The sequence below is a fragment of the Oreochromis niloticus genome, linkage group LG6 (genome assembly GCF_001858045.2).
Source record: "Oreochromis niloticus isolate F11D_XX linkage group LG6, O_niloticus_UMD_NMBU, whole genome shotgun sequence".
In the NCBI taxonomy this organism is placed as follows: Eukaryota; Metazoa; Chordata; class Actinopteri; order Cichliformes; family Cichlidae; genus Oreochromis; species Oreochromis niloticus.
In genome coordinates, this window is record NC_031971.2 from 16744347 (window position 1) to 16755669 (window position 11323).

The 11323-nt window shown below is 38.8% G+C and overlaps 1 long non-coding RNA gene across 11 annotated transcripts; it reads right to left on the minus strand.

Annotated features, from left to right (window-relative positions):
- Nucleotides 1-1418: 1418 nt before the first annotated feature.
- On the minus strand, nucleotides 1419-10833 carry LOC102077677 (uncharacterized). 11 transcript variants are annotated; one of them, XR_003220333.1, is made up of 5 exons: nucleotides 10633-10833; nucleotides 10216-10258; nucleotides 5452-5554; nucleotides 2727-2851; nucleotides 1419-2193 (listed from the first exon to the last, which is right to left on the minus strand). It is a non-coding gene; the product is annotated as an uncharacterized LOC102077677 (long non-coding RNA). The 11 variants fall into 11 exon arrangements; XR_003220334.1 differs by having other exon boundaries at nucleotides 10569-10833; XR_002062419.1 differs by lacking the exon at nucleotides 5452-5554 and adding an exon at nucleotides 2499-2668 and having other exon boundaries at nucleotides 2761-2851; nucleotides 10489-10833.
- Nucleotides 10834-11323: the final 490 nt, after the last annotated feature.

Sequence of the window (11323 nt, forward strand, 5' to 3'; positions counted from 1 at the left end):
TGTATGAGTGCAGGATGTCTCTGATACAGGAGACAGCTCAGAACAAGCTGACACGTTGTTGTCTTATCACAACAAGCCGTAAAAACAGCAGTCGGGCAGCAGGGGTCTACCACTGGCTACTTTTAAAACATCAGCCACACCAAAGCAGGGCTGTGCAGACAACAGACAACATTCGGGGATCTTGGAAGACTATATTTGACTTTATTTAATTGTTTTTGTGATTGCTGTATTTTTTTTCTTTTTACAAGACATTAACATGTAACATATTAATGTAAAGTCGGGCTTAGTGGACTCAATGAATATCTGGTCCTCAATACGAATGGATAATTTAAAAATCTGCATTTCTATTGTGAAAAACATTTTACATGATCTTAGCATCGTCCTCTGTCACACCGACCCTCTGCATGTCCTTGTGTCTTTCTTTTTTCCTCCTGTCTCGCAGCTCCATCTACAACATCCTTTGTTGAATATATCCACTATGCCTCCCCTGCACTATCCAGACCATCTCAACCTTACTTCTCTATCTTTGTCTCCAAACAGCTCAACCTGAGCCCAGCAAGGTTTCATTTCAATAATACATGTGACTGATTTTCATTGACAAACCTGCTCTTCTGTGAGGTTCTTTGTTTTGCTTTAGTGTCCTTGTCCCGATCTCTCGAGTCTACTGTACTGCATGGCCTAAACTTTCTAAATCTTGTTGTTCTGTATTCTGTGTGTGACTTTGCCTGCAATTACAGAATAGAGTTTCCAACCAGGGGGAAAGGTGAGTAGAAGTGCAGTCTTCTGCCACTGAAGTGACCTTTCAAGTTGACGTGCGGATTCACATTTAGAAGCTGCGCTCTCGTCTTTCGGATGCAGGCGTCATTGATCTGGCTTGAAGAAGACAGCTCACCGGGCTATTTTTAGCATCTTACACCAATGAAAAAACAGCGGACACAATATCTGCCAGGTTTGTTACTGAGAATATGTGCATTTGTCCTCCCATTAAAAATAAGAATAACATCAACATTCGCTTGGAAAAACAAGGAAAGGTTTTTTTTTAATGCAAAAATATCCACATGAGTTTAATGTATTAATATATATATTTAACATATCTATCCTCTAAACACACACACACGCCTCTGGATAGCTCTTCAACATCCAGAGAGCTGTGAGGCAGGTGATTGAACTTTGTTTGAGTTTAACAGTGTTATTTGCTACTTTGTTAACTAATCTTATTGAGATGCTGCTTGAGTAACATAACAAAGTCACACATGATTCATAAAAATGCATCTTTTAAACATCAGAAACATTTTAACTCATTAACAAGCAAACTTAAGGAGGCTGCTTAACTCAGCAGGGATGATAATAAATCAGAAAAGTTGACTTTCGGGAGAATAAATATTTGGAAAGTAAGACAGAATTCCTTAGAGCCTGACTCCATTATGTTTATTTATTGCATTATACAGTATTATATTTATTTGTTTTCTGCCTTTACATAAAGAGAGACATTTCCACAATAATCCGGTAAATAAAACTTCACAAGAATGCAGAAAATGAAGTGACTGACACTGCTTCCATTTTCAGTTTTCAGTTTGCTCCTGCATGCAGTTGTCCAATTCTATTTAATCACCATCAAAAAATTTCACTTTAAAATTACTTATTTTGTCATTTGTGACCTTCGAATGTCTCACAGAATGAAATATATATGAATAAAGTGATAACATTTTATATCAGAAAAAGCCAAACGTCAACTGTGGACATGAGACGCTTCAGCAATGTGGGAAAAAATAGCGTGTGTTGTCTCCTTTGATCTCTGTGACCTTTATGTTCTTTCTACTTTTATAAAAGTCTTTGTTTGAATGCACAGATGCACTCTTCCCACTGATCCATTAAATAAACAAATAACTGAACAATATATTCAGCTGTGAGTCAGTTGAGTCTCTTGTCCTGCGGTGTTGGTGTTGGACAGTCATAGACTGCGACTGATCAGTCATCAGACTTTATGGCGCTCTTGTTTTGCAATTAAGTGAGTTTGGTGAATTGGCACACGCACCAACTACACCTCCTAGTTAGAGTGACTCTCCTGCTCATAGCCCATCTTCTGGAGGGCAGAACAGGGACTATGGCCACCAACAGCTGCAGTCCAGGATGATGGAGTTTAACGTCACTGGTGAGGCAGCTTAATGACATCAGGGATCGCCACAACTGCAACTGGAAAGTATGGAAAAATGTAAAGGCATCATCTGGTTAGCTATGAGTGAACTTTCACAGCAGATTTTATTATATCACCTATTACTGTATGTTTTAGAAACAGTGAAATATACTGCTAACAAGATATGCTGTAAGATCAGATACTTTATTGTTCCCAGGGAAACTAGACTGAACAGTCAAGCAAGGACATGGATCCTATAAAAATAAAAAGTACAAAAAATAAAGGGCAGGCATCAACAGGGTCACACTGAGCACATGTGACGGATGCAAAATAGTCACTGTAGTGAACATTATGCTTTCTGCACCATCATCAGTGAAGAGTGTGCCAGTGGCAGACTTGCCAGTTCTGGCTTCATGGTGCTGGCTTGAGAACGCGGGTCCCACTAAAGGATGCTGAACCCTCACGCCACCCTCATGGAGTCTGAATGTGACAATTGTGAAAGCTTTGTAGGACTCTGGCAGCGCCCCTCCTATTCTTCCTCACACAAAGGAGCAAATACTGTTCATGCATGCTCTCCTGTAATTGCCGTCACCTGGTATGTGCTGGGACACATATAGTAGCAAAACCTTGTAATGCTGCTTGTAGGGCAATCCTGGAGTAGCTGGACCCTGAATGGCCTGCAGGTACCTTCTCACGGCGCTCACATTGACAAGGCCACTAAAAAAATGCAAAACAAGACAAAAAGTAAGTCTGGAGGAAAAAGGAGATATGGTCTGTGGCCACCACCTGTAAACCCTCACACCAAAGCAGGTGAAGCTGATTCACAATGCTTTATCCTTTCTAACTGAACAGAATGGTATCCTTGAAGTTTACCTTACTGTGTGTTAGACTGCGATGACCAAGTGCTCCTCTAATTTTCTTTGAGCAGCGTATATTTACTATACGTAATACAAACAGCCTGCCTGATTAAAGTGTGATGTTCTTGAGTGTTTGGAAAGTGATTGTTTTCATTCCTCATTCCTGTTATTTTCTGTCATTGCTTTGTGGCTCCATATCTGCGTGTACCCTAAAGCTAGGAACTGTATAAACCTCTGCAGAGAATCACTGCCGCTATGAGGACTTGTTGTTCGGCACCTTGACGTCAAAAAGTAATTTATCCCATGTCTGTGCTGTGCTGAAACCACGCATGTAAAGTTAGTGAGCTGTCATACTGTCCCATCTGACACTTCACCTGTAACTTATGATTTGTAGAGATTTCACAGACATGCACATAAGACACAAACACATTCCTGTCTCATACACTTTCATTTAATTGCTTTTCTTTTGTTTGTTTTTTTAGTTGCAGAGCTCTGAATACTAGAAGTCCAGTCTTTCTTTGTTTGTAGCACTGAGGACTTTATTGTAAGGTAATATATAAAAATACAAAACAAATTTGACCAGATAAATGTTTCAAACTGTGCATTTAAATATTTCATTTTGCTTCACCATGTAAGGTTTTAAGAGGGTGGGCTGCCAAACATTGAAGTGAACTGATGGATGGATGGTTTTTTTTTTTAGTCTTTATTTAGCAAGCCAAAGTTCAGTCCGGAGCAAAAGCCCATATTACTTGCTGTCTGTGCTCACAGCCATATACTTTGCTCTCTGGTTTCTGTGATAGTCTCAGAAACTCGCTCATTTTGATGTGGGCTCTTGAAATCTGAAAGAGAAATGCAAGCCATCAGCTGTACATTACAGTTGCTGCCCACGCAGCATCAGTTTGGGGCTGACAAAAAGGCTCGCTGGGTTAAAAAAAAAATGAGCAAGATAATTTTAGCATCAGTGTCTTCAGCTTTAGATGCAGAATCTGTAAAAGATCGTGTGGGAATGAAAGAGAGAGGACAGTATGCATGAATGACTGAAACGCTGTGCTTGTTTATTGGAGGGTTATAGCTACAGCACTGTGCAGAAGTCTTTAGCCGCCCCTCAATTTTATATATTTTATGTTGGCTGCTTTTTCCCTCATTTTCAGTCCAGTCCTTGTACCTATCAGTCATGGACTGGCCTCCCCAGGCCTCTCCATTACTGAAGCAATGTGGGATCATCTTTACAGAAAACAGAACAAAACTTTTTTTTTTCTCCATATAACCAAAAACAACCAGGAATCAGTGGCTGATGATAGAATCTGTCTTTACCTTTGTAACATCTAGGTTAAAGCTCAGTGGAAAGGTCTTTACTGAAACTTTATTTGAACTGGAATTGAGTCCTATTCACTTTATATTGGTAGATCTTTTCAATGTGCAGTAAATTCAGACATAGGAAACCTCAGTACAAGTTGCTCATGCAAAGGTTCCATAGAATAGCTGGATTTTGGGATGTGGAGGCAGATTACGAACTCTTGTGGACACGGTGAAAATGCTGCACTAAAATGATATTTTCTAAAAATATGCTGATTACCTTGTAATTCATAGTAAATGAGGCCCAACAAAATACCAAGTGTATAAATGAATGTGGTTTTCAAACTTGCTGTATTGTAAATCATTTTTTGGCTGATTTTTGGAAATATTCTAATAATTTCGCATCCTACATATTGAATTTTCATGCGCTATGACCCATAATCATGAAGAATAAAATGAAATGAGCCTTTAAATATTTCACTTTACAAACAATGAATATAAAACATGTGAAAGCCTTTCTTTTTAAATTAAATCATAAAAAGAAATACACTTTTTGAGATCCACTAGTACAGTTGCTATATGTAAATCCTCAAAGGTCAAGTTAGGCTCTCTTCTTAATGTTTTTCTTTGTGCTAACTTTGTTTTTCTTCAGCTTCCTTTTCTTCTCTTATTTCAGGAGCAAATATGAAGGTTAGACTGCAGCATGTGTCACCCGGTGCCATGTCCTCACCTCTCAGGCTGTCTCTCTTTCCCTCTTTTTCTTTTCATGTCACTCTCTGCGACTCGCTCTTTCTTTTTCTGATGTCTGGGGCATAAAACGCCTACATAGACTTGCCCACCTGTCATTACAAACAGGCATCTGAAACATGTTATTCCAGCAGCTCCCATATTTCACTTTCCCAGCCCGGATTAATTAATTTTTTCCCCTGGTACTGCTGCGAGCCACCTCTCTGCTCCCATCACTGCTCCACCGGACCCTTCACCAGGCCTTTTGTTGTTCAGCTGCTGACTCTCTGTTTCCCTCTGCAGCCTCGGGCACATACGTAGGAGACCTGTTTCCAGGGGAATGTGACAGAATTTGTTGCAGTTGCCTCAGTCCATCCCAGACTGTCCTCACCTCGATGCATGGCGCCCAATGGGCTTTTACCCTCTTTTTCAACTCACTAGGTGGTCTCCAGCGCTGACATGTCTAAGTCAGTGGAAATCATTCTTCAAGGGCTGAGAGAGCCCTTAGAGATGATTCAGTTTTCTTTCATGAGAAATCCTCCTGTAAGTGTCAAAGACAGTCAGTCAGAGAGTAAAGGAGAGCAAAGGTTCGGAGCACTCAGAGCTTTCACCTTCAAAGAAAAAAAAAGATGGAGAGTTCTTGGTGGTTCGCTTCATTGAAGCTACACTGACCACCCTCACATGAAAGGAGGGCCCGAGATGACCTGTGTTGAGATTGTTTCCCCAAAATTTCAGCATTAATTAGAAGTAGATCCTCTTCAACGTCAAAACCACGGGATTTGTTTTGTTACATTTGTTTTCATCACAACTTTGATCTAAGAAGAGGACTGCAGGTTTGTGGACTTTTTGTTCAGTGTCATTGTCATAAAGATAAAATCAATCTTAATTATTCAAGCTAATGCACTACTCCAGATTATTTTCACTACTCCAGACTTCAGCTTTGATCATAAGAGATCTGAAGTTAAGTCAGTTTGCCAACTCATCGCAGTCACAAGCTGCACCGCTATGTTGCAGACTGGTGATTAGCAGTTATCCTGGGGACTTCTCCACGTCTCAGGTTGCCACAAGCTCTTCATTTGGTCTGGGAGTGGTGGCAGAGTATACGGAGCAGGTAGAGATTTGATTTTAGCTCGTCAGGTAAACAAAATTTTTCAGAAAGAAAAACAATGTTTGCTCTTAGTCTGCTGATGTGGATTTTAACTCTGAATTGAGTTATTTTCGTTATCCAGACTAGGCTTCAGAATCTGTGTAGCAACATAGCAATATGACTTTTAACTTGTTTAACCAAACCCAAAATTCTACCAAAAATCACAGTCACGTTGAAGAAATTTAAGCTGAGCTCTTTTTATGCAAAATAAAAGGATTTTTTTCCCGAAAAACTAAAACTCCAAACTCTCCAAAAACTTTAGAAGTGAAGAGGATGAGAAGCAGGGCTGGACAAGAGGCAGAGAGAGCAGAATGCTTTTATCTCTCTGGACTTACTCTGTGGTGTTGTTAAGATTATTTGGACTGTTCTGAACTCCTCACTCAGATACTTTGCTTAAATAAATAATCTTAACTACAGGCTTAATTCTATTGAGAATAAGCCCCATTTTTTCTTTGAGCATGACCAAATAGTAGAAAATCAAATAAAATCTAAAGTAGATTAAAAAGTAAAGCACACTGAAATGTGCATGTATATAAGTCAAAAACAGAGTTTGAACAATTCTAACAAGCTTCAAAGTCAATATTTGTTATGAACACCTTTATTCTTCAACACAGCCTGAACTCTTTCAGGCTAACCTTTTTCTAATTTCTTTAAGTAGTCTTCAGGAATAGTTCTTCAGGCTTCTTGAAGGACATTCAAAACTCTTCTTTGGATGTTGGCTGCCTTTTGTTCTGTGCTCTGTCAAGATGATCCCACACTGGTCCAGTAATGTTGAGGTGCGGGCTCCGGGGAGGCCAATCCATGACTGATAGTTGTAAAAGTACACTTTTACCTCATTGACAGTGTGTTCAGGATCATTGTCATGCTGAAAAAACTGCAGCAAATCAGAAGCTTTCCAGCTGGTATTACACGGTGGATCAAAACCAGCTCCAGCTGACATTTCTGAGTTCATAATTTCATCAGTGCTGATAAGATCCCCAACACCACTGAATGAAATGCAGCCACAAACATGACAGAGCCTCCACCGTGTTTTGAAGATGGCTCCACACACTCACTGTTGTGCCTCTCTCCTGATCTTCTCTGTACTTACTGATGACAATTTGAAACCAAAATTTCAAATTTGGATTCATCAATTCATCAGTTGTAACTGTTTTAACCATTTCTGACGCGGCATCAGTAAACAGTAGATGGATCAACTTAAGGGCCAGATACATCTCTCGGGTCAAGGGTCAAGCCTTTGACACTGGACTATTCATCTTCTGCAGATAGTTAAAAGAAGTGGCCTGCCACAAAAATTCCTCCAATTTTTTTAAGGGATACAATGCAAAGCAGGAAATGTCAAGTTTTGACTAATAGTTTTTCGGGAATCACCTTGTTGGTGCAAAAATTTCATATTATGCCTGTCAAACCGTGTTAAGTTTGGAATTTTTTACAGATTCAAATAAAGAAATGAGAAAAAATGATGTGCTTTTTGCTACAGTGCCTAAAGATACAATTTAAAATTGGTTATTTGATAAGTTGTTTGTTATGTGTAGACACATCACTGAATCATTCTTTGAGTGACTCATAGTTTATCCATTATCCAAAGAGAAACTGTGAAAGACCTTCAGAATGCCTGGAGAACTATTGCTCAAGACCACTCGACAAGAAAGTCTGTCTTGGAAGCAAAATATGAAGAAATGAGGGGTTTGCTAAAGAGCATTGCAGAGTACTGTATATATAGATGTGTAGCTATCGTACTTTCAAGATGATTTAATAATTAAACCAATAGTAATTAAAAATATTGTCGTAATATCTTCATGACAATGTGTTGTTTAAAGCTTAAACCATTGTTGGTTATGATTTAATAGAGGTAAGGGATTAATTTTAGCACATGGTGAACAAACTTATTAGGATTAAAGACACCATATTAACCTCCTTATATGTTTTTGGCCATAACAACAGACGAGGGTGTCATGTTCATGAACTGTCCAGCCTTACACACAGTAATAGTCTCCAAAAGAAGTTTTCTTAGTTCATTTTGTGTCTTGCAATTAAATCTCAGTCTCATTATTCAACTTTCTTATTGTGAGTGTTCTGCAATCCTTCCAAGTTCTGTCGTAATTCAACAAGACACTTAGATAGCTTTCTGAGCAGAGGCAGAGATTCTGCTTCTGCATGGCTAATGTCCAGGCCCTGCTCCAGAAAGCAGGCTTAACAATTACTCTAACCCTGAACTTTCAGATGGTGTGAGTTTTCAGAGTTAGAGGAGAATAAAAAACTCTAATTATGCTCTAAGTTAAGTGTGTGCAAGGGTAGTGAAAGAAATCCATTGTCAATGGAGCTCTGATACCAGGATTCACCATAGTAATGGATAAATACAGAGCTGAGCCTCTATTTTAACCCAGTGAAGCTGAAATATGAACAGTATGTGTCAGTGGAGACAAAATTCAGCACTATACTACTGTCCATTCAGTCTGCATTTACTGTATTTTCCATAATATTGAGAGCTGGAGTCTTAAAGTCATTTCGTTGCTGCCATCCTCATTTAAATATTCACATCATCTCCAACCTGATGCCAGTTATGACGTCAGCGTGACTCATTGTTCATTGACCAGGATTTTGTCTGTCTAAAGCCTCATCCAGATTTGTTGGTATCTAAACTGATACAGTAACACTGTGAGTGAAATAATTACAATTGAATTAATATATGTCGATTAATACTTACAGATCAGCGGGGCTCTATAAAAGCACAAAACCTTCAACTCCAGACTGTTACCTTCAGATCATTTAATGATCTCATCAAGATCAGTCAATCAATTCTGTTAGTAATGTGTATCCATGTCCTTATGTGGAAACAAGTAAAAATTTAATTTTGGGGATGTGGTTAAAACAGTGTCCTTCAGGAAGGATGGTTAATTAATTCCATAATTAGTTGCCAACAGGTCTGGTTCATTGGTGGCAAAAGGAGGATCTGCACAATATTAATAATATAAGTATATATAATGTTATTGTTAGTTCTTTATGCAAACATGCATTTTTATTTCCATTATCCTAACAAGTCATTCCACACCATCCATACAGAAATCATTTCTCTCTTCTGTTTTTCACCCGTTAAGCACATTGATCACCTCACTCCTTTCTTCCACTTGTGTCGATGGAGCAATAATTCCCATAACATAATGTTTATAAAACCTACAGCTCAGCTTATACAACACTGCAAAGACCACTGAAGTCCGAAGAAGAACACACTGCAAACACTACACCACAAATACATATACCACGGTTAACCGAATGTGTGCAGTCTCCTTGCAGTAAAGCAAAGGTCTTTTAGGAAAGTCCATATAGACCCAAGTTTGGGCTGTTTCTAGCTTGATTGACCATCTGTATATGAATTATGCATTATACAGTCTGAAAGCACTGTTTGAGTAAAAACTAATCAGGAGACTGTGGATCAGTTAAACCACCTGCAGTGCTGTATTATTTATAACAGTTCAAGCTGTCATCGGTTGAAAAGAGGTGTTTGTGTTGTTTGTAGCAAAGACTTTTCATACAGAGATCTAATGGGAGTCATCCCTGATTATTGAGCACTTTTTTTTTTACTTGTATCATTTTTGACAAAATCCCTTCTATCCTTTAAAATCCCTAACACTGCAAGCAACTCTCTAAGTGAATTTAATACACACACAGACAAAGGTCAGTGCTTTACCAAAGCCACTGTGCAGCATAGAGAAAGGAAAGCAAAGGAAAAACAAAGCAACACAAAAATTACAGCTGAGAAAAACAGATTTTAAAAGCAATGCAATAAAGCAGGTAAGGATTTGAAAGTCAAGAGAAAAAAAAAATCCAGTGCTCTTTGAATCGGTGGCAGCTCGTCAATATAAAATATTGTGAGAAAAAGAAAAGTTTTTTCTCAAGGGTTTGAAGCCAAGCTTGGACAATTTTATGCAGCCCTGACCAATTGGAATGGATTATCTGCCTTGTTTAAGTATTTGATTGGACAATTCATAAACATTCACACATTTAACATCGCAACACAGGTACTCTTGTCTTGAAGATGAAGAACATGCACTCACTCTTTAGCTGGCTGTTGAATGAGGATGGCGTCTTCAAGTGTTGCTGAAACAATAAAGTTAAATTCAGTCGTTTATTTAAAGCAACATCAATTTCTGAAGCTGTCGGTCAAAGAAAAGAAAAGAATTAAAGCGCTTGGACCTAAACGTCAAGAATTAAACATTCAGCAGCAAACCACTGATCATATACACAGACTTCTCCAGCGCACTACATCAAGGTTTAGGAAATATTAAAGCGTTTGTGATGATTTTAGATTTGTGTTATTTTTTCCTGACCTTTAAGATGCTTTACATTGTTTGATCCTTCCACTGCTTTGAACACTAAGTTTGGTTCATAAATCTCCGAGCTCACTTACACACAAACATACGCGAATAGCCCAGCGAGCATCTTGCTATGGTAGAGCAGCAAAAAACTGTTACCGGCGAGTTTCTCTCAGCACAGATACAGCTTCTCAGGTTCACACATTTCTTTATTTACAGCCACACACATGTAATTCACTGGCACCAGCTGCCCTGCTGTTCTGCCTGGCTCAGGGCGCGCTCTCTCTCTCAGCTCTCACTCCGGCTTCTTGCCAACAGACATGACACTGACACTGCATCTTTCTCTGCGTGGGTGTGTGTGCATGTCTCCTGCATGTGAAATAGTGAGAATCTGATTAGCCAATGCATGACAGGTGTGCCAATTAGTGATGGGCAGATCAATCCAGATATAGATGGTAGTGACACCAACACTGTTACTGGTATAAAAATTATACTATAGGAGCTCGAGATGCTATAGGAAACTATAGCTTTGTATATTTTGTTTCTATCTTCTGAATTGGGTTCATTTCCTTTTGTTTAAATAAAAAATATAACCTCTTAGATACACCATTTTATTTATAGCCTATAGCACATTTAAACAACAGAAGGTGACCGAAAGTGGTTTAGAGACAGGCACATTTATACTCCAGGTCTCCAATAGTTTGAAAATACATGAAAAGCTGAAAGCTGTGTTTTGTTGTGTTATACTAATTATTGTGAACAATAAAAATCACAGTGATTCAGGGCTCATTAGAATCTACTCGTTATGACACATTACTCTCCTTTACATTAGCTGCCTTTACCAGTTAAA